Below are 24941 nucleotides of genomic sequence, written 5' to 3'. Positions count from 1 at the left end.
AGAAAGACATTCTGCGACATTCAAGAATAGCATCACATTGCATGGGTTCTTAAACAACTGGGCAATTAGCAACAACATGTCCTGGCATACCATACCTAAAACATTTAATCACAGGACTGTCAAGTCTTTTAGGTGGCTGAGACCTTTCTGGCCCCACTGGCCTGTCTTTGAACCAAGCACCCACAGTCTCTCCATTTTTGAGTTCTCTTAACCGCCCAGGACCCTTTTCTCATAAAACAGTCTAACCGGGTTTTACCGAAGTATGCTGTCATGGATCTAGGGGCTGCTGCGGTATAGCCAGTAGTTCCTCTGCCACCAGATAACTTTCCACAATCTCCACTAACTGATTCAGTTATCTCAGGATCCCCAAGCAGGGGCAAATGCAGGATTCTGAGGGGGTGTTTCTACATATGTATGCGCTATATCTATATACAGTATATAGCAACTGGCATATAAGGGTGCACAAGACTGTATATGGATTTTGTTTCTCTTTCCACTGATCCCAGTGGCTCCTCCATGCCACAGAGATTAAGGTGCAGAGCAGACGTAGTTACATCATCATTAAGGGACAGAGCTGGGAGTGCAATTTTGGAGAGACTCGGTGTGTATAGGCCCCTTAAAAAGCAAGTTTGCCGTCTTAATCAAAGATGACATTGACGTAGCGAAAGAATTAAACAAGTTTTTTTCATCAGTATTCACATGAGAGGACCAGGTGGCAGGATTGACGTATAACCTCAGAAATGAGAATGTCCGACTGCAAAGTGCTTATTTAAGTGAGGAAGAAGTCTGTGACAAAAAAAAAAAAAAAAGAAGATTAATAAATCACCTGGTCCCGATGGAATTCACCCAAGGGTTCACATGGAGCTACACTCCGAATTAGCAAAACCTCTATATTTGATTTTCATGGACTCACTTACATCAGGCATGGAGGCTGATTGAGACCAGATCGGTGCTGTGCGTTTTCGCACAGCAGCGATCAGGTCTGAACTGCACATGCACCGGCACCGCAGTGTGCCAGCGCATGTCAGACAGCAGACGGCTATCGCAGCCCTGCAATCTCCTCTGCCTGATTGACAGGCAGAGGTGTTCGCTGGGTGGGAGGAGGCGGTCCGGCGGTGCTTAGCCGCCGTTTAGGGGGCACAGTCCAAGCAATGCAGGCATGCCCGGACCATTGGGGAAGGGGGGGGGGGGGTGCGGCGGCAATTTTTACCAACTCACAGCTCACAATATTGTTTTCATCTGTTTTGGGCCAAAACTGCAACAAGCTAGCTGGTTGCTTACCAACAGAGCAGCGGCACAAATATGCTGCAATTTATAGCACATCTATGAAACATTGCCACACAGCAGTGCAGAAATGAAATGTGGTGCAAGATGGAATTTTTCTTGGGCTCTCCCACCCACCCTTATTTGGGATATTAAAAAGGACATGCACAGTTTAACAAACTAAGCACTTCAGTTAAAGTGACTGACACTTTTGTGACTGAAACACTTGCTTTGTATGGGTTCCCACAAAACAAGTTTTTGGAAGAACTACCTCTGATCGCTAATGAGGAGGTTGATAATGAGGGTGGTAATTACATTATAATCTTCTAAAATAAATTTTAATGAACTCGCCGCAAATGACTTAACATGGAGGAGGTACCTAGATAGCTAACATCCCTATCTTTACTAACTTTGGCCTCACAAATGAAGCAGACACCTTCATAAACATTGTCAGGATTTGGGTAAAAATAATTCCACACTCAAAAGGTTTTTTTTTTTTTGGCTTATTCCCAGGCATCACAATGGCCTTCTTTTTATCATGGCTCAGACCTGCAGCCACTGGTACTGTAGTTGATTTACTCAAACAACATCATCATCATCATCCTTAGTGTCCGATAGTAGTACACACATATCCCCTCATCCTGTTCCATTTCCACACATGAATCCTCAATTTCTGTTATGCCCTCTTCACCATCTTTACTTGTATTGCTCCCCACATGTGCAGATGGTGCAGAAATGGTGGAAGGAGGTGAAAGAGGCTTCTTTATGAGGACAGTGTGAGAAATGTCAGACTCACACATAGCTAATGCGGAAACCCCTAAACGTTCCTCAGGAATGTGTGATGGTTCTGAACGCACAGTTTATTTTACTGCCTTAGTGGTTTTCATTTTTTTTTTACACCTCTTCTAGACTCTGAGTGAAAAGTACTTGCATCATCATGAGAGGCAGAAGATGCTCACTGACAGCTGCAGGACCACAACTTATAAATAAAGGCCAAGGCCTGAGCCTTCCCTTGCCACTGCATGTAGTGAATGGCATGTTGGCAATTTTATGTTTCTCTGCACCTAACCTTTCTTTTAATGTTTTTTTCTTTACCACTGTAAAACTATATTGCTTCTTTTATTTTACATGCCCTGACTTAAGTACTCTATGCCATTGGGCATCACCCTTAGGGGCTAATTCAGAGATGGATGCAGCCACGTGTCCATACTGATCTAGTGCGTGTGCTCAACCTTACACAATGCGGCTACATCCAGGTAGGATGCAGCCGCAGTGTGATCGACAGCGACGTGCGTTCGCAGGGCGGCGATGTGGGGTGGTCCGAACAGGGGTGTGGCGTGACTGTTTTTGGGGGCAGCTACATTACATCACACACAACCGCTCAGATTTAAAAAATGGTGGTCAACCACCTGACAGCGCAGCCAGGCTCAACCTTAGTTTGATGCATCCACAATCTAATTGCGGATGCATTTAGAGGCAGCCCATCACACATACTGGGCAGCCTTACCCTGTGCTGGGTGGCCCCCAGCATGTGAGGAGATGGATGCAGATCTAGCTGCGTATGCAGCAATCTGTGTTCATTTCTGAATCAGGTCCTAAATAGATGACGTTGACAGACTTGTATCATCATGACTGGTGGCAGCAGCTGCAGCACTAGTATGTGGTTCCTGCTCTCTCTTGCTCTCTCATCATCCATATCAACAAACACAAATTAAGTGGGGAACAGCACACACCCCAATTTGTACGAAATTATTTTTAAACTTTGTTCATAAATTACTCTGCAGAATCACACCGCTTATGTGAATGCACTGGGGTATGACCTACAGCGTCACAATATGTATATAAATATTACACTGTGGTACCACCTACAGTGTCACAATACATGTATGAATATTAAACTTTGGTACCACCTACAGTGTCTCAATATGTGGCTGTAAGGACCTTGTCTCCTATCCCTGTGACTGTTATAGGATCACACATGCTTAACGATGTAAATCATTCTGGATTGCTGCTGAAATGCCTTGTGGCTCCTGAATCCATGTACCAGAAATCTCTCTTGTGACTGTCTGTGCCACTTAAGGTTGACTTGTTTTTTTGTCATGCTTCTTTTATTACATGCAACTTGCATCCTTCAGTTTGCATTCAGTAGGCTTATGTTCGTATGTGACATTTGTGACATATGAACACGCCTGTACTTGGGCCTTTTGGGCTTGGTACTCTTTGTGACTCTCCCAATGCTTGTTTCAACTGGTATGTGCTTCTGGAACTGCAACTGTAAAGGGCCCCATACACTAGTATGATAATGCCCAATTTCAGCCGATTCTGATTTTTCGGGCCGATAAATCGGATGAAAACAGGCAAAACGCATGTGCTTTACTTCTGATCCAATGCGCGGTCCCGTGAGCATTGGATCGGAGCCCCTAGATCGGAAGTACTGCACTAAAGATATCTCGGATCCCTCATTCATGACTGGGATTGCATACGATACATCGTATGCATAAGGGCCGCATACGATCTATTGTGTGCGATTCTGCCGCCCAGAAATCTGCTGGGTGGTTCAAAGGAAATCTTATGCAACCTGAGGGTCTGACATGTCACTGTAGTGTATCGGGCCCTTTACATCAAAAAATAAACACATCACAAAATAAGCAAACAATTTAAAGCTATGGATCATCAGGACATTAACTGAGGGTAGCAAGTGATCACTTTTTAAAACATACTAAATTAAAACCATGGTTAACAAGACAACTGTATTAGACAAATGTATGGAATATGTTAAAATAAGTTGACATGATGCAATAAGAAATGTTTATAAAGTAAATGTTAATGTCAGTAATATACAGTGGTTCTAAAACATGCTTATATGTACTCATTTTGAATCTAATAATAGCATTTTCATTGTAACTTGGTATTTCATGAACAAGTGACTCATATGGCATCTATACCAGCAAGTCACAATACCAAAGCCCTGCTGTACAGATGTGGAGCTGAATTAATAATTGGGTGGTTTGGGAATTGCAGATGCTTTTTCTGAAGAAAACTGCACATTTGTGCTTAACATAGTAACCGTAACATTTGATTAATACCATTGAAATAGAATTCCTGATTGTAATGAATAAGTACTAGCAGTTTCTGTAGTTAATTCTGGAAGAAAAAAGTTACAAGACTTCAGAAATAGGACGCTATGATAAGTATGTTTTCATTAGGAATAAAGATAAAAGTACTTTTATTACAAGAGCTGAAAGATGGATGAGCAGGGATTTCATTGTGGAGTGTTGTTAAAACGTAATTGAGTCTACATTTCCCTTTCAAATAAACTGTATAGAAAAATTAAACATTTCTTTAATGGCCATAGGTGCATACTGTACTTCTAATGGTATCTAACAGTAATGTCATAAAATTATATATAGAAATGTCAGCATTCTCCAAACATAAGGGGATTTAAATAGAATATTTTGGGCTTAGTAAAGGTCACTGAGTTGCTTACTTTCTAGTTACTGTATATAAAACAAAGCCCCCTGTTTCAGTACTTTTAGTACGTTTTAGCCATACTTTACTGTATGCCAGGAGTCCTAGTAGGGAAATTGCAATTATAGCTATTGATACAGTTGAATGTCGAGAACCGGGTCTGACATCCAGAGAACCAACACCTTCTGCTGACTCTTCAGCTCTACTCATACTGAACTTGCCAACTCTCCCTGACTGTCAGGGAATGTAGATGTGTAACAACAAAAACAGGACGACACTTGCAGCATGAATGTAATACAGGTTGAGTATCCCATATCCAAATATTCCGAACTACGGAATATTCCGAAATACAGACTTTTTGGAGTGAGAGTGAAATAGTGAAACCTTTGTTATTTGATGGCTCAATGTACACAAACTTTGTTTAATACACAAAGTTATTAAAAATATTGTATTAAATGACCTTCAGGCTATGTGTATAAGGTGTATATGAAACATAAATGAATTGTGTGAATGTACACACACTTTGTTTAATGCACAAACTTATTGAAAAATATTGGCTAACATTACCTTCAGGCTGTGTGTATAAGGTATAAATGAAACATAAATGCATTCTGTGCTTAAATTTAGGTCCCATCACCATGATAACTCATTATGGTATGCAATTATTCCAAAATACGGAATAATCCGATATCCAAAATACTTCTGATCCCAAGCATTTTGGATAAGGGATACTCAACCCATACAGGTCTTTACTCAGCATGAGCCAAACACATAGTGGAAGTAACGGGAGACAAACAGGAAGTGAGTCACCTCGGCATGATATCATCTCCCATGATGCACAGCATGCATTTACATCCACCCCTTTCAAACTGGACAATGCAGAACATGTATGAAACAAATGCAACAATGTGACAATGTTGGACGTAAACAAAAGAAAAGACAATTATACAATAAAGTCTTGGAACTTTGGGTTAAGTTTGGACACACGGCCGAATCTGGTAATGGTACACTGGGAACCTATAGGCATGTCCGCTGTAACACCAGAGGGCTCTATTACTTCAGAAGTGGTCTCTGAGGAAGACTGTCCATGCAATACGAATCATCACTGACATTGGTTGCTGTGGTAGAAACTGTGGTAGAAACTGATGAATCAGGCTGTGTAGAGCTTTCTTCAGGTACACTTAACAGATGGCGGCGGTTGCGTTCATAGAGGGCATTATCAGACTGTATCACGTAGCTATTAGGATGACCCGAAGGATGCTGAACCACTGCCATTCTGTCAAATCCTTGCTCGGTTTGCATGTGGGCAGGCTGGCCTGGAGACAGTGGGGGCAGGTGATATGCTGATCTGTCATAAGAAGCTTTGGCAGCCATTCTGCACTTGCTGATGTTCTCCCATACCTGTGGCTCTAATCTGGGTTGCAGGAGCTGCTTTGCTATTGGGATACCTATGCTGGTGCACTGTGCTATTAGACACTGTGCAAAGGATGTAAGTCAATCTCGGGGCGTGTTTCTCAAGTTTAGCAGTGGCAAGTATATGTCCGATCCATCTCGTGCACACTTCTCCAATAGGTGCTTTGCAGAGCGGACTGCAGGTTCTGCCAATCCATTTGACTGTGGGTAGTGTGGACTACTAGTGATGTGCTGGAAGTCCCATGTATTCGCAAAGTTCTTGTACTCTCTACTCTTGAATTGCATGGCATTATCAGTGATCAGCTGTAGTGGGGTGCCATGTGCTGCAAAGTGTCTCTTCAGCTTTGCAATGACCATTTGGACTTGTGCTGGGCAAGTAGTTTGTCTCGAACCATCCTGAATAGAAGTCAACTAGTACCAGGTACTCCTTCCACCTCCATTCAAATAGATCAGCCGTAAGAATGGACCACGGAAGATCGGGAATGTCATGGAGCACCACGGGCTCCCATGGCAGGTGTAGACGCAAAGCATTGCAGGGTGCACAAAATAAGACAACACGGTCAATGTCACCATACATGGAGGGCCAGGACATGGTTTCATTGGCCCTACACTTGGTAGACTCCAGGCCAGCATGGCCCTGGTGCATCTGCTGGGTGTAGAACTTCTGAAGGACAGCCGGAATAATGAAGCGATGACGCCGCAGGATGACATCATCAGACACAGTGAGTTCATCTCTCATACAGTAGAAGGTGCGAAGGCAGTGCGACAGTTCCTTGGAAGAGGATGGCCAGCCGTTGAGAACTATAGCAGAGACGCTGACAAAGATCATCCGCAAGTGTAGCAGCACGCAGCTCTTCCAGCCACTTGGTAGGGAGCACCACCACAGCCATGACCTCATAGTCATCCTCAGCAGCGTTCATGTCAGTAGTCGAAAGGAAGGCTCGAGACAGAGCATCAGCAACATACATTTTTTTGCCTCGCTTATATATGACATCCAGGTTGTACCACTGCAGCTTGAGCATTATGCCCTGAATACGGGAAAAAGCAGTGTGGATGGGCTTCTTCAGTATGGTGATGAGAGGCTGATGGTCGGTTTCCACCGTGACAGGACGGCAATAGATGAAGTCATGGAAATGGTTGCAGGCAAACACCAGTGCCAACAATTATTTCTCAATTTGTGCATACCTGGTTTCAGTGTCAGTGAGAGCTCTGGAAGCAAAAGCCACTGGTCTGCGGTGTTGGAGGCACACGGCTCCTAGACCACTCTGTGAAGCGTCGGCAGAGAGAAGTTCCGGATCATGCACGTTGAACTATTGCAAGACCGGTGGATTTGTCCACATGGTCTTCAATCGATCAACAGCAGCCGTGTGTGCGTCCAGCCAGCACCATTCTGAGTCCTGGTGGAGTAGCTGCCGCAAAGGTGCTGTGGTTTCACTGTATTGCGGAACAAATTTAGACAGGTAGTTGGTCATCCCCAGGAAGCGCTGCAGTGCATGTTGACATATTATTTGAGGTTGAAAAAAGACAATTGTCCATCGAGTTCAACCTATTTGTGGTGTCCTATGCATGATGATTTGACTAAAATTTCTGACTGATGCTGCTGTCAGCCATTGCATTTTATCCCTGTTTATAGTAACTATAATGCATGACTATGCACCATACCCCTGGATATCCTTATCCAATAGGAATTTATCTAACCCATTCTTAAAGGTGTTGACAGATTCCGCCATTACAACTCCCTCGGGCAGGGAATTCCAAACACGTATTGTCCTTACCGTGAAAAAGCCTTTACGCCGTATTGTGCGGAATCTCCTCTCCTCTAACCTGAGCGAGTGTCCACGAGTCCTCTGTGTTGATCTAACCAAAAACAGGTCCCGCGCAAGCTCTGTGTATTGTCCCCTTATATATTTGTAGATGTTGATCATATCCCCTCTTAGTCTTCGCTTTTCCAATGTAAACATGCCTAGTCTTTCAAGCCTTTCCTTGTATTCCATCGTCTCCATGCCCTTAATTAGTTTGGTCGCCCTCCTCTGTACCTTTTCAAGCTCCAGGATATCCTTTTTGTAGTACGGTGCCCAGAACTGTACACAGTATTCAAGGTGTGGCCTCACTAGTGATTTATATAACGGGAGTATAATACTCTCGTCCCTAGCATCAATACCCCGTTTTATGCATGCTAATATCTTATTAGCCTTCTTTGCTGCAGTCCTACTTTGGGTACTACTGCTTAGCTTGCTATCTATGAGGACACCTAAGTCCTTTTCCAGTACAGCCGGAAGCGGCATTTGCTGGACGGCAGTGATTTTATTTGGGGCCGGTTTGATGCCTTGACTAGTGAGCACATGGCCCACGTACGCAACTTCTGTAACTCTAAACTTGCATTTGTCTGGGTTGAGCTTGAGCTTCAAAGCACGGGCCCGTTCAAGTACCTGGTGCAGCTGCTGCTTGTTTTCTTCCTTGGTGCAGCCCAATATCAGGATGTCATTGATGATGATTTCACAGGGATAGCCTGCAAACAGTTGTTTCATGCAATGCTGGAAGACTTACCACCCTATCGGGGTCATGAAAGCGGTGAGCAGGGACAAAGCTCTGTCCAAAGGGATTTGCCAGAATCCGCAGTTTGCATCTAGGGTACTGAAAACTGTGGCACCTGGCATGTCAGCAATCACTTGCTCGATGGTGCGGAGAGGGTGATATGGATGCAGAAGTGCTTTGTTCAATTGTACTGGATCAATACAAAGATGTACAGTCCCATCCTTTTTTAATGCGGCCACCATGGCGGACACCCACTGTGTTGTTTCCTCTATGGGAGCAATGACACCCAATTGAGTCATTCTGTAGATCTCTTTAATGATTTTGTCTTTCATTGCGATAGAGACCCTTCGGGGGCACAGACATCCAGCCTCATATGGTACACAACAGGAAACTTGCCAAGTGTACTGCAATCAAATAAATCCTGAAAGTCTTTTTTTTTTTTTTTTTTTATTGAGGCAACAAGGTATTAATACAAATAAATCACAATAGTTACAATGTTACTTTGATAAATCTAGACGCAAAGTGTGAGCAAAGTAAATGTCATATAATGATACAAACTCTGGTATATGGAAGATAGTCATAGAAATGCGTAACTCTAGTCTAGCATTTAGTTTCCATAGTACAGATCTTTCAGTTTCAAGTAATACTTATTGTATACAGTAGAAATCAATAACCGTCTATAGCAAAGTCCCAGACATAATATTTAGACATATAGAGATTAATAATCAATTAATTAATTAAGACTGTGAGTCCCGACACACAACAAAGGCCAACAGGTAACAAGTGAGAGGCCCCCTCCCCCTCCTCCATTATGTCGTCTGCGAATGCAGAGATCTTTATTTCTCTGCACCCAATCCTAACACCCTGAAAGGCATGCCATTGCTGAAGAGTGCGTAATAAGGGATCTAGTGTTCTGTTAAAGAGGAGGGGCGATAAGCGGCAACCCTGGCGGGTGCCTCTTTCTAGTGTAAAGCTTGGGCTTAAGAGGCCATTTACCAACAGGGAGGTATTCGGATCATGGTATATGTATTTTATAAAATTTACAAAGGTATCATCGAAGCCTTTTTTTCTAATACAGTATAGAGTCAAAGGCACTATGGATATCTAAGCTGACTAGTATATTTTGAGTGGGTGCCGGGTTTTGGGCCGTCACAACAGACGCTATAGCCGTCCTAATGGCCTTAACTGCATGACGTCCCTGTACGAATCCCATTTGATGGTCCGAGAGGATGGATGGTAATATAGTCGTGTTGCCATGATTTTGGCCAGTATTTTGTAATCGACATTTAACAGGCTTATAGGTCTGTAAGATGTCAACAAACTGGGATCCTTATCTGGCTTAGGAAGTAGGGTCATGAAAGCATCATTAAAAGACGGGTAGGGAGCTTTCTTTTCGTGTATAGACCTAAATAATTCTAGCAAAGTCGGGGCAAGGTGGGCTTGCAAGATTCGGTAGTAGTCGCCCGACAGACCATCGGGTCCCGGAGACTTTCCATTAGGAAGGTTAGATATGGTTCTATCGATTTCATCCATAGTTATTGGGCCTGCAAGCGCTTCTCTCTGACCAGACGTCAATTTAGGGAGCACTGAGTCTGAAAGGATAGTCATCTGGTCATACAGGTTAATAGGGGTTGAGCGAAACGCATTTTCAAAGTAGTGACGGAATTGTGCATTTATATCCAAAGATTTGGTCAGTAAAGCTCCCGTATCAGGGTGTTTCAAAGTGGTAATAATATGGCGTTTCCTGAATGGCCTAGACATTGTTGCTAAGAGTTTCCCTGCTTTATTACCCCAGCGATAATATTTGTTTCGTGTAAAGTCAATCGACTGTTTTGCCTTAGTGGTAAGGTATGTCTCCAGTAATTGACGTGCTTGTTTATACGAAGTTTTGGTATCGTCCGAAGGTGCATTAGTGTATTGAGCAAAGGAAGTTTGCATTTCAGCACGAAGTGCTTCATATTCCTTCCTAGAGTGTTTGTTTTTCTGTGAGACGTAACTGATTATGTGACCCCTCATAACCGCCTTAGAGGCACTCCAGAAAAGAACGGGGTCCTCCCAGTGTTCAAGGTTGTCATCGACATAATTAGTCCAATGACCAATCAAGTAGGTCTTAAAATCGTCAGAGTGTGCTAAGTGATGTGGAAATCTCCATATGCGGCTATGAGGGTGCATGTGTGAATGAGTCAGAGATATGGAAACTGGAGCATGATCCGACACCATTATATTGTGAATATCTGTGTGAGTTATATTATTGAGTAGAGTATCTGAAATAAGGATCCTATCGATACGTGAGAGAGACCCATGGACCATTGATAGGTGTGTATGAGTTTTGTCTGTAGGGTTCAAAAGGCGCCAAGGGTCTGATAGACCTAAGTCTAACTTAAAAGACTGGTATAGGTGGGCATAGAAGTTAGAAGGTCTGTGCCCTGGTGGCCTTTTGTCTAAAGAGGGGTCTTCTACCATATTAAAATCTCCCCCTATGATAAGGGAATGATTCGTTCTGCCCTGAAGGACGTGGCCAAGATCTCGGATAAATACATGTGGATTTATATTAGGGGCATAAAGGTTGACTAGAGTATATTGGGTATGGTACAGGTCGATGTCCAATATGACATAACGGCCCTCCGGGTCGACAATCTGTGACGAGATAGTGACCGGAAGGTCTTTGTGAAATACTATCGCCACTCCTCTCGCCTTACGATGGTAAGGAGCGGATATACAAGAGCCTAACCAAGGGGCCTTAAGTATGTTTTCCTCTGTGGTGACCCAATGTGTTTCTTGCAAAAATATGATATCTGGAGTAAACTGTTTAAGGTGGGTAATAACTCTCTTTCGTTTTACCGGAGTATTAAGTCCGCCGACGTTCCATGATACCATATGTAACGGTTTAGGTGTGGGGGGGGGTCAATACCTAAATGTGGAGACGACATGGCTACCCATCCGTCCACCAGGGGTCAAGTATCAGTAAGAGGGTGTCATCAGGCAGGGGATCCCGGAGACGGCACACCACCCATTTGGCAAAGGAACAGCTATATCCCACCATGGTATGGAAGGCAGGAAATAGAGAGACAATAAAAAACCACAGCAGCATCTCGGGACTCGCAGTGAACAATATACAACCAATAAGTATAATCCAAGTTACCTCTATACACCAAATTTTTAAATTTTCAACCAAACCAGTACAGTGGTGGGCATCATCTAAAATTAGATGTGCGCACCTGAAACCCAAAATAGAAATATAAAACAAACAAGCAAAAATGAAACAAATCCAGTAACAGAGAGAGTGTTTCATCAATAGCATAATAACCCTACCAATAGTAATCATGATTCCCCTACCCTGTGATTGACCCTTTGTGTCTGTAAGTCATCTACGAGGGGAGCGAGGGGACAGCTGAGGAGACTTAAAGTATGATTTAGCCTCCAGTGGGTTAGAGAAGTAAATATGCTTGCCATCCTCCATCACCCTCAATTTTGCCGGATATAGCAAGGAAAACCTAATTTTTTCACCATGAAGAAAGGTGCATATCTCAGAAAATTCTTTACGTTTCTGTATGACTGACACTGAGAAATCTTGGAAGATCAGTATTTTAGTCCCTCCTACCACTAGACCCTGAGACCTACGATAGGACGCCAAGATCTTTTCTTTCGCTCTATAGTCCAGGTAGCGGGCTATGACTGGACGAGGCCTTCGTCTAGGACCCTCTTGTTCTATGCCAATTCTGTGGGCTCTTTCAATATGGGGGATTTCTAAGTCAGTCAGAACCCCCAACGCTTTGGGTAGGTCAACAGTGAGAAAAGTTGTTAAAGTGTGGCCCACTATAGATTCCGGAACACCTATGAATCTCAAATTGGTCCGTCGAGACCTATTTTCTAACTCGTCTACCTTTTCTTGTAGTTGTATGATAGCCCTGTCATTGCTGTCTCCACCTTCCTGACAAGAGTGTAGGCGATCCTCCACATCACTAACTCTGGTTTCTAGAGCAGTTATACGAGAGGCGTGGGAATCTATACGAGTAAGGCCTGCCTCTAGACGCGTTTGGAGGTCTTCAAAACGTTTATCCATGGCATCATGAAATCTGCGATTTATTTTGCCATCAGGGGGGTGGCAGTAGTACCCAGAGAATCCAGGCTATCATTTTCAGAGAAGGATGGGGAAGGTGGTCCAGATTTTTGAGCGTTGGGTTTCGCTTTTGGGGCTTTGTTTGCATCATTCTGTTGTTTGGGAGGCATGACTTTATCGACAAATTTGTCCATGCCCCTGTAGAGGAGGACAGTTATGAAGGTTGTAAAGAGAGGGAGTCGATAGTGAAAAAATATATCCGTTTGATTATATCGGGTAGGGGTCAGAGTTAGAACATTAGACAATTACATTGAAACTGTGGTTTGAGATAGCTTCCCGTAGTGAAGGAGCTAGCTTATAAGGAACACTCAGTAGGTCCCATATATAGCAATGGAATCACCGCCGAAATAGGAGTAGCAGTAAAATAAACACAGAAAATAAATAAAATAAAATAAAATATGCAATAGATATATGTCAATAAAAGGCAACTTTATCAGTAATAACACCGGCAGCAGAGCGTATTAGGGCGTCACTCCAGGCAGAGCACCGCTTAAATCAAATCAAATGGTCAACAAAACCTACAGTGAGAAACCATGCACGATAGAGGCAGTAGGGTAATGATCACCACACTCAGCGATAAGTCGCGGTCAGTTAATGATACAGATTTGGTCTAAGTATTGGCAACCACACGCAAGAAGTGTAATTGTTAAACTCAGCGCTAAGCTCGGTGTCAGATAAATAATGGCACTGTAGAGTGTTAAGATATTAACTGTAGCAATTGCCATATGAATATTATAGATTACAGTGTATTACAAGAACACCACATGAGGGCAGTATCGCATAGAAAATTACCAGTTGAAATACAGCCGAATATATATAATAAGAAAAAGAAAGAAATAGAAAAGAAAAAAAAAGAACAAAAAATAAATAAATAAATCAAATAAAACTACACATAGAACAACCTTCTAGTGAGTGGGTGCTGCACAGACCGGTACAGAAAGCGGATACGGTATAGTTATAATGTGCCCTGAGCCAATGCAAGGGTAGTTCAAACAGGGTCCCAAAGTATCCACTCAGGCGACCCTCAGATGCTTCGGGAGGGAAAATGGTGCTCCGAATTATACCCTCAGACTATTATTGTAGAAGAAGAGCAGTAGAAAGGGGGGTACCAGAGGGGATCACTGAGTGGGTAAGGAAAGGAGGTGTGTAGGGGGGGTACGGATAACACACAGGGAGGGAATGGTTCAAAGCATAGGGATATGGAGGATGTTAGTAGAGAATAGTGAGGAACACAAACAATATTAGTACCTGGGGGGAGATGAGTCCAGGCGTCCAAATTAACAAGTGTAGGCCCAGGTAGAGAGGATGAGGCAGCTCAGGGTGTTTTTAGAGGAGCCCAGGTACATAGGTGGTCAAATCCCGGGGAGATGCCGCCAGACTGCCCCCCAGTCCAGGGAAACCAGCACCGCTCGAACCGCCGCAGGCTTCAGCAGACGCACCAGGTAAGGAGATGATCAATGTGGTGCAGCTGGGGGATGGAATGCAGGTCCGGCAGTAAGCAGAGCCTCCGTGATACAGCTGCCAGGGAACAGTGTAGCCGAGCGGCCCGAGAATCAGGGCAGCGGTGGAGCCTGCAGAGAGACGGGGCCCCCAGAGGTTAGGACCGCCGTCCGTTAGCGACCCGCGCCCAGTTAGAGGTCTCACAGGGGTATTTGGCACCGGTCTCCGCTGGGCTCGCCGTCACACCAAGGTCCATCCGCTGCAAAAAAACCCGCCAGCCAGGGTCACTTCAGGCGATGTCCGCCCCTCAGGTCATGGTGTCTCAGCTGTCTCAGCTCGCAGGGAGAGAGCGTGGCCGTGTAGCAGGGAGTCCACCCGCACCCCGCAGCGGTGGTGAAGCAAGACAGGGCCCCCAGTGCAGCGCTGCCTGGAGCAGCAGGATCAGGATCAACGCAGGGAGGAGAGGAGCAGGCAGCTCAGGGCAGCGCAGCAGCTCCGTTCAGCAGGCTCTCCACGGTGGGACCCCCCGCGGCCCGGCGGCTGCCACCAAGAGTCGGAGGGAGAGGGTCTGGTAAGCGGGCACAGGGTCTCCCTTGGTCACAGAGGCAGCTCCTGCCAGCCAATCCTCAGCGGTAAAGCGGACAGGAGCGGACCGAGTGCCACAGCGTGTCCCGCGGCGAAGGGGGGCATCCACTACAGCCCGAGCACTCACAGCCGGGGGAAAGGGCAGGCCATTGGGTATAGGGTAACCCGCGGGCAAGGGTGCACTCCCCACAGGCAACCGTTAGCGGGTCCACTCCAGGAGCCAGCAACCAGAGCGGGGTCGAGAGAGGCAGTGGAGTCGGGTAGGAATAGTAGCCGGCAATCTGTAGTGAAGGTGAGCGTTCCGTCTCGCCAGCTTTCGCGCCAAAGGAGAGGTACACTTACAGGCCACCATCAGGGGCCAGACTCTGGGGGATATATACAAGCTCAAGACTTAATTTTGGTATCTAGGGAATCCACCACACATCAGCCATCCGAAGGTGTGATCAAAATCTCCAAAAGTAGCTTGGTAGTGGTAGATGGAGGCAGATTCATATGGTCCTTGTCTGGAGAGACGTTAAAATGCAGCCACACGAGGTGCCCTGCCCACCGGCTCCTGAAAGTCTTTTATCTCCGGGATTGTCATCTGTATTACGTGTACCTCAGGCCCCAATTTGAGAAGGCCTAGCTTCATACTGTCAGGGAGGCCTAGCAGTGGTTTAAACTTTTGATCCACAATGTGGAATAGCAGATCAGCACGGGTAAACTTTAGCTTTGTGGTACCCAGTGTAGTGATGATCTGGCCACCATAAGCTATCAAGTTGATCTTGTCTCGTGGGTTTATCTGTGCAGTTGGATCTATTTCACATAGTTGTTTGTAGGATATGACATTGCACTTCGCTCCTGAGTCTATTTTGACTATGGCCACCTTGTTAGTATGCTTTGTTCTCAGTTTGATAAATATTTCACCCTTCTCATCCAAGTGGTCTACACTATCACAAACTGTCATGCGAACCAATTCACACCCTGGCTCCATTTCAACCTGGTTGATCCGCTGGGGTGAGCGGCTATAGCAGTACTCAGACTGTTGCTTTATGGAAGTTTGATCTTTGGAGCGGCAGCACCTTGCAAAATGATTCCATTTGCCAAATGCATAATTATCATATGTGGGGCAGCTTTGCTTATCAGGAGAGTGCTGTGCCGCGCACAGGATTGGCGTGGAATGGCCGCCATGACACACACTTCAGCGTCCTTTCTTAGCTCCCTAGTGCCCTTTTCAGACTGCTCACTTAGCATACAGATATTTATGGCAGTTTCTAATGTGAGGCCCTTTTTCCGCAGCAGCTGTGCAGATACCTTGTCACTGCGTATGCCATATACGATTCTGTCATAGATGAGCTCCTCTGTGAGGATACTAAAATTGCACTTCTTTGCCAGCAGCTTTAGTGTGGAGACGTAGGACTGTGTAGTGTCATCACCCTTTTGGTTTGTGCTGTTGAAAACATGCCTGTCCATAATTACATTCTTTACTGGCATGCAGATCTCTTCAAACTTTGCAATTAGGATGTCATGGACCTCTCTGTCTTCTCCATCAGCGTATGCAAAAGCATCTGATTTGTCCACAGCATCGTGCCTGCGAGGTTTAGCAGCGTGTATGTCTGTACTTTTTTTGATTTGTCTGTAAGGCCTACTATGGAGTATACGTGCCATTCCCTTTTAAACCTCAGCCAGTTGTCAGCCACGTTTTCATCAAATATCAGCGGATCTTTTCTCCTCAGACCTTGTGCCATTGCATCCCAGTTCTAACACCATGTAGATGTGTAAAAACAAAATCAGTACGACACTTGCAGCATGAATGTAAAACAGGTCTTTACTCAGCATGAGCCACACAGTGGACAAACAGGAAGTAAGCCACCTCGGCATGACATCATCTCCCATGATGCACAGCATGCATTTACAGGGAGAATCTCTGAAATAGCAGTAATCTCCCTGACTCCCTGAAGAGTCTAGAAATCTCCCTGAATGCACCTTACCCCCATTATGTAGCTGTTACATACTTGTAAAAAAATAAAATAGAGATATAAGCATTTATATGGGGTCATTTTCCTGGATTGGTTATAAAGCAAAATGAGCCCTATAGCAACATTCACTTTAATACAGTTTCTAATGGCAACTTAAGTGTACCAAATAATAACTGCTTAGGAGGCTCATTTGGATAACACACCTCTCAGATGTAGCAGTACATGTCCACTTTAACACTAAGCTTATAGGTGTTTGTTTTCAATCTCCTAATTTTTTTTTTTTTTTTTTTTTAAATAGGCAAGAATGGCTCTAGTGCTGCATCTGCTGCTGTGTTTCAGTTAGAGATGAGCGGGTTCGGTTTCTCTGAATCCGAACCCGCCAGAACTTCATGTTTTTTTTCACGGGTCCGAGCGACTCGGATCTTCCCGCCTTGCTCGGTTAACCCGAGCGCGCCCGAACGTCATCATGACGCTGTCGGATTCTCGCGAGGCTCGGATTCTATCGCGAGACTCGGATTCTATATAAGGAGCCGCGCGTCGCCGCCATTTTCACACGTGCATTGAGATTGATAGGGAGAGGACGTGGCTGGCGTCCTCTCCATTTAGATTATAAGAGACTGAGAGAGATTTACTGGAGCTGACTAGGAGGAGTACTGTTACTGTAGAAGTGTAGAGACTGAGTGGAGAGAGTTTACTAGTGAGGACAGTGCAGTTTACTTTATAATCCGTTCTCTGCCTGAAAAAAGCGATACACAGCACACAGTGACTCAGTCACATACCATATCTGTGTGCACTGCTCAGGCTCAGGCCAGTGTGCTGCATCATCTATTATCTATATATAATATTATATATATCTGTCTGACTGCTCAGCTCACACAGCTTATAATTGTGGGGGAGACTGGGGAGCACTACTGCAGTGCCAGTTATAGGTTATAGCAGGAGCCAGGAGTACATAATATATTATATAGTGAGTGACCACCAGACACACAGTGCAGTTTATTTAATATATCCGTTCTCTGCCTGAAAAAAGCGATACACACAGTGACTCAGTCAGTCACATACCATATCTGTGTGCACTGCTCAGTAGAGATGAGCGGGTTCGGTTTCTCTGAATCCGAACCCGCACGAACTTCATGTTTTTTTTCACGGGTCCGAGCGACTCGGATCTTCCCGCCTTGCTCGGTTAACCCGAGCGCGCCCGAACGTCATCATGACGCTGTCGGATTCTCGCGAGGCTCGGATTCTATCGCGAGACTCGGATTCTATATAAGGAGCCGCGCGTCGCCGCCATTTTCACACGTGCATTGAGATTGATAGGGAGAGGACGTGGCTGGCGTCCTCTCCGTTTAGAATAGATTAGAGAGACACTTGATTTACTAATTTTGGGGAGCATTAGGAGTACTCAGTACAGTGCAGAGTTTTGCTGATAGTGACCACCAGTTTTATTTATAATCCGTTCTCTGCCTGAAAAAAGCGATACACAGCACACAGTGACTCAGTCACATACCATATCTGTGTGCACTGCTCAGGCTCAGGCCAGTGTGCTGCATCATCTATTATCTATATATAATATTATATATATCTGATTATCTGTTTGACTGCTCAGCTCACACAGCTTATAATTGTGGGGGAGACTGGGGAGCACTACTGCAGTGCCAGTTATAGGTTATAGCAGGAGCCAGGAGTACATAATATATTATATAGTGAGTGACCACCAGACACACAGTGCAGTTTATTTAATATATCCGTTCTCTGCCTGAAAAAAGCGATACACACAGTGACTCAGTCAGTCACATACCATATCTGTGTGCACTGCTCAGGCTCAGGCCAGTGTGCTGCATCATCTATATATATTATATATCTGTCTGACTGCTCAGCTCACACAGCTTATAATTGTGGGGGAGACTGGGGAGCACTACTGCAGTGCCAGTTATAGGTTATAGCAGGAGCCAGGAGTACATAATATTATATTAAAACAGTGCACACTTTTGCTGCAGGAGTGCCACTGCCAGTGTGACTAGTGACCAGTGACCTGACCACCAGTATATATAATATTAGTAGTATACTATCTCTTTATCAACCAGTCTATATTAGCAGCAGACACAGTACAGTGCGGTAGTTCACGGCTGTGGCTACCTCTGTGTCGGCACTCGGCAGCCCGTCCATAATTGTATATACCACCTAACCGTGGTTTTTTTTTCTTTCTTTATACATACATACTAGTTACGAGTATACTATCTCTTTATCAACCAGTCTATATTAGCAGCAGACACAGTACAGTGCGGTAGTTCACGGCTGTGGCTACCTCTGTGTCGGTACTCGGCAGCCCGTCCATAATTGTATATACCACCTAACCGTGGTTTTTTTTTCTTTCTTTATACATACATACTAGTTACGAGTATACTATCTCTTTATCAACCAGTCTATATATTAGCAGCAGACACAGTACAGTGCGGTAGTTCACGGCTGTGGCTACCTCTGTGTCGGCACTCGGCAGCCCGTCCATAATTGTATATACCACCTAACCGTGGTTTTTTTTTCTTTCTTTATACATACATACTAGTTACGAGTATACTATCTCTTTATCAACCAGTCTATATATTAGCAGCAGACACAGTACAGTGCGGTAGTTCACGGCTGTGGCTACCTCTGTGTCGGCACTCGGCAGCCCGTCCATAATTGTATATACCACCTAACCGTGGTTTTTTTTTCTTTCTTTATACATACATACTAGTTACGAGTATACTATCTCTTTATCAACCAGTCTATATATTAGCAGCAGACACAGTACAGTGCGGTAGTTCACGGCTGTGGCTACCTCTGTGTCGGCACTCGGCAGCCCGTCCATAATTGTATATACCACCTAACCGTGGTTTTTTTTTCTTTCTTTATACATACATACTAGTTACGAGTATACTATCTCTTTATCAACCAGTCTATATATTAGCAGCAGACACAGTACAGTGCGGTAGTTCACGGCTGTGGCTACCTCTGTGTCGGCACTCGGCAGCCCGTCCATAATTGTATATACCACCTAACCGTGGTTTTTTTTTCTTTCTTTATACATACATACTAGTTACGAGTATACTATCTCTTTATCAAACAGTCTATATATTAGCAGCAGACACAGTACAGTGCGGTAGTTCACGGCTGTGGCTACCTCTGTGTCGGCACTCGGCAGCCCGTCCATAATTGTATATACCACCTAACCGTGGTTTTTTTTTCTTTCTCTATACATACATACTAGTTACGAGTATACTATCTCTTTATCAACCAGTCTATATATTAGCAGCAGACACAGTACAGTGCGGTAGTTCACGGCTGTGGCTACCTCTGTGTCGGCACTCGGCAGCCCGTCCATAATTGTATATACCACCTAACCGTGGTTTTTTTTTCTTTCTTTATACATACATACTAGTTACGAGTATACTATCTCTTTATCAACCAGTCTATATATTAGCAGCAGACACAGTACAGTGCGGTAGTTCACGGCTGTGGCTACCTCTGTGTCGGCACTCGGCAGCCCGTCCATAATTGTATATACCACCTAACCGTGGTTTTTTTTTCTTTCTTTATACATACATACTAGTTACGAGTATACTATCTCTTTATCAACCAGTCTATATATTAGCAGCAGACACAGTACAGTGCGGTAGTTCACGGCTGTGGCTACCTCTGTGTCGGCACTCGGCAGCCCGTCCATAATTGTATATACCACCTAACCGTGGTTTTTTTTTCTTTCTTTATACATACATACTAGTTACGAGTATACTATCTCTTTATCAACCAGTCTATATATTAGCAGCAGACACAGTACAGTGCGGTAGTTCACGGCTGTGGCTACCTCTGTGTCGGCACTCGGCAGCCCGTCCATAATTGTATATACCACCTAACCGTGGTTTTTTTTTCTTTCTTTATACATACATACTAGTTACGAGTATACTATCTCTTTATCAACCAGTCTATATATTAGCAGCAGACACAGTACAGTGCGGTAGTTCACGGCTGTGGCTACCTCTGTGTCGGCACTCGGCAGCCCGTCCATAATTGTATATACCACCTAACCGTGGTTTTTTTTTCTTTCTTTATACATACATACTAGTTACGAGTATACTATCTCTTTATCAACCAGTCTATATATTAGCAGCAGACACAGTACAGTGCGGTAGTTCACGGCTGTGGCTACCTCTGTGTCGGCACTCGGCAGCCCGTCCATAATTGTATACTAGTATCCAATCCATCCATCTCCATTGTTTACCTGAGGTGCCTTTTAGTTGTGCCTATTAAAATATGGAGAACAAAAATGTTGAGGTTCCAAAATTAGGGAAAGATCAAGATCCACTTCCACCTCGTGCTGAAGCTGCTGCCACTAGTCATGGCCGAGACGATGAAATGCCAGCAACGTCGTCTGCCAAGGCCGATGCCCAATGGCATAGTACAGAGCATGTCAAAACCAAAACACCAAATATCAGTAAAAAAAGGACTCCAAAACCTAAAATAAAATTGTCGGAGGAGAAGCGTAAACTTGCCAATATGCCATTTACCACACGGAGTGGCAAGGAACGGCTGAGGCCCTGGCCTATGTTCATGGCTAGTGGTTCAGCTTCACATGAGGATGGAAGCACTCAGCCTCTCGCTAGAAAACTGAAAAGACTCAAGCTGGCAAAAGCACCGCAAAGAACTGTGCGTTCTTTGAAATCCCAAATCCACAAGGAGAGTCCAATTGTGTCGGTTGCGATGCCTGACCTTCCCAACACTGGACATGAAGAGCATGCGCCTTCCACCATTTGCACGCCCCCTGCAAGTGCTGGAAGGAGCACCCGCAGTCCAGTTCCTGATAGTCAGATTGAAGATGTCAGTGTTGAAGTACACCAGGATGAGGAGGATATGGGTGTTGCTGGCGCTGGGGAGGAAATTGACCAGGAGGATTCTGATGGTGAGGTGGTTTGTTTAAGTCAGGCACCCGGGGAGACACCTGTTGTCCGTGGGAGGAATATGGCCGTTGACATGCCAGGTGAAAATACCAAAAAAATCAGCTCTTCGGTGTGGAGGTATTTCACCAGAAATGCGGACAACAGGTGTCAAGCCGTGTGTTCCCTTTGTCAAGCTGTAATAAGTAGGGGTAAGGACGTTAACCACCTCGGAACATCCTCCCTTATACGTCACCTGCAGCGCATTCATAATAAGTCAGTGACAAGTTCAAAAACTTTGGGTGACAGCGGAAGCAGTCCACTGACCAGTAAATCCCTTCCTCTTGTAACCAAGCTCACGCAAACCACCCCACCAACTCCCTCAGTGTCAATTTCCTCCTTCCCCAGGAATGCCAATAGTCCTGCAGGCCATGTCACTGGCAATTCTGACGAGTCCTCTCCTGCCTGGGATTCCTCCGATGCATCCTTGCGTGTAACGCCTACTGCTGCTGGCGCTGCTGTTGTTGCCGCTGGGAGTCGATGGTCATCCCAGAGGGGAAGTCGTAAGCCCACTTGTACTACTTCCAGTAAGCAATTGACTGTTCAACAGTCCTTTGCGAGGAAGATGAAATATCACAGCAGTCATCCTACTGCAAAGCGGATAACTGAGTCCTTGACAACTATGTTGGTGTTAGACGTGCGTCCGGTATCCGCCGTTAGTTCACAGGGAACTAGACAATTTATTGAGGCAGTGTGCCCCCGTTACCAAATACCATCTAGGTTCCACTTCTCTAGGCAGGCGATACCGAGAATGTACACGGACGTCAGAAAAAGACTCACCAGTGTCCTAAAAAATGCAGTTGTACCCAATGTCCACTTAACCACGGACATGTGGACAAGTGGAGCAGGGCAGGGTCAGGACTATATGACTGTGACAGCCCACTGGGTAGATGTATGGACTCCCGCCGCAAGAACAGCAGCGGCGGCACCAGTAGCAGCATCTCGCAAACGCCAACTCTTTCCTAGGCAGGCTACGCTTTGTATCACCGCTTTCCAGAATACGCACACAGCTGAAAACCTCTTACGGCAACTGAGGAAGATCATCGCGGAATGGCTTACCCCAATTGGACTCTCCTGTGGATTTGTGGCATCGGACAACGCCAGCAATATTGTGTGTGCATTAAATATGGGCAAATTCCAGCACGTCCCATGTTTTGCACATACCTTGAATTTGGTGGTGCAGAATTTTTTAAAAAACGACAGGGGCGTGCAAGAGATGCTGTCGGTGGCCAGAAAAATTGCGGGACACTTTCGGCGTACAGGCACCACGTACAGAAGACTGGAGCACCACCAAAAACTACTGAACCTGCCCTGCCATCATCTGAAGCAAGAAGTGGTAACGAGGTGGAATTCAACCCTCTATATGCTTCAGAGGTTGGAGGAGCAGCAAAAGGCCATTCAAGCCTATACAATTGAGCACGATATAGTAGGTGGAATGCACCTGTCTCAAGTGCAGTGGAGAATGATTTCAACGTTGTGCAAGGTTCTGATGCCCTTTGAACTTGCCACACGTGAAGTCAGTTCAGACACTGCCAGCCTGAGTCAGGTCATTCCCCTCATCAGGCTTTTGCAGAAGAAGCTGGAGGCATTGAAGAAGGAGCTAAAAGGGAGCGATTCCGCTAGGCATGTGGGACTTGTGGATGCAGCCCTTAATTCGCTTAACAAGGATTCACGGGTGGTCAATCTGTTGAAATCAGAGCACTACATTTTGGCCACCGTGCTCGATCCTAGATTTAAAGCCTACCTTGGATCTCTCTTTCCGGCAGACACAGGTCTGCTGGGGTTGAAAGACCTGCTGGTGACAAAATTGTCAAGTCAAGCGGAACGCGACCTGTCAACATCTCCTCCTTCACATTCTCCCGCAACTGGGGGTGCGAGGAAAAGGCTCAGAATTCCGAGCCCACCCGCTGGCGGTGATGCAGGGCAGTCTGGAGCGACTGCTGATGCTGACATCTGGTCCGGACTGAAGGACCTGACAACGATTACGGACATGTCGTCTACTGTCACTGCATATGATTCTCTCAACATTGATAGAATGGTGGAGGATTATATGAGTGACCGCATCCAAGTAGGCACGTCACACAGTCCGTACTTATACTGGCAGGAAAAAGAGGCAATTTGGAGGCCCTTGCACAAACTGGCTTTATTCTACCTAAGTTGCCCTCCCACAAGTGTGTACTCCGAAAGAGTGTTTAGTGCCGCCGCTCACCTTGTCAGCAATCGGCGTACGAGGTTACATCCAGAAAATGTGGAGAAGATGATGTTCATTAAAATGAATTATAATCAATTCCTCCGCGGAGACATTGACCAGCAGCAATTGCCTCCACAAAGTACACAGGGAGCTGAGATGGTGGATTCCAGTGGGGACGAATTGATAATCTGTGAGGAGGGGGATGTACACGGTGATATATCGGAGGGTGAAGATGAGGTGGACATCTTGCCTCTGTAGAGCCAGTTTGTGCAAGGAGAGATTAATTGCTTCTTTTTTGGGGGGGGTCCAAACCAACCCGTCATATCAGTCACAGTCGTGTGGCAGACCCTGTCACTGAAATGATGGGTTGGTTAAAGTGTGCATGTCCTGTTTTGTTTATACAACATAAGGGTGGGTGGGAGGGCCCAAGGACAATTCCATCTTGCACCTCTTTTTTCTTTTCTTTTTCTTTGCATCATGTGCTGATTGGGGAGGGTTTTTTGGAAGGGACATCCTGCGTGACACTGCAGTGCCACTCCTAGATGGGCCCGGTGTTTGTGTCGGCCACTAGGGTCGCTAATCTTACTCACACAGTCAGCTACCTCATTGCGCCTCTTTTTTTCTTTGCGTCATGTGCTGTTTGGGGAGGGTTTTTTGGAAGGGACATCCTGCGTGACACTGCAGTGCCACTCCTAGATGGGCCCGGTGTTTGTGTCGGCCACTAGGGTCGCTAATCTTACTCACACAGCTACCTCATTGCGCCTCTTTTTTTCTTTGCGTCATGTGCTGTTTGGGGAGGGTTTTTTGGAAGGGACATCCTGCGTGACACTGCAGTGCCACTCCTAGATGGGCCCGGTGTTTGTGTCGGCCACTAGGGTCGCTAATCTTACTCACACAGCTACCTCATTGCGCCTCTTTTTTTCTTTGCGTCATGTGCTGTTTGGGGAGGGTTTTTTGGAAGGGACATCCTGCGTGACACTGCAGTGCCACTCCTAGAT

The sequence above is a fragment of the Pseudophryne corroboree genome, chromosome 2, assembly GCF_028390025.1.
Source record: "Pseudophryne corroboree isolate aPseCor3 chromosome 2, aPseCor3.hap2, whole genome shotgun sequence".
NCBI lineage: Eukaryota > Metazoa > Chordata > Amphibia > Anura > Myobatrachidae > Pseudophryne > Pseudophryne corroboree.
This window is presented reverse-complemented; position numbering follows the sequence as displayed.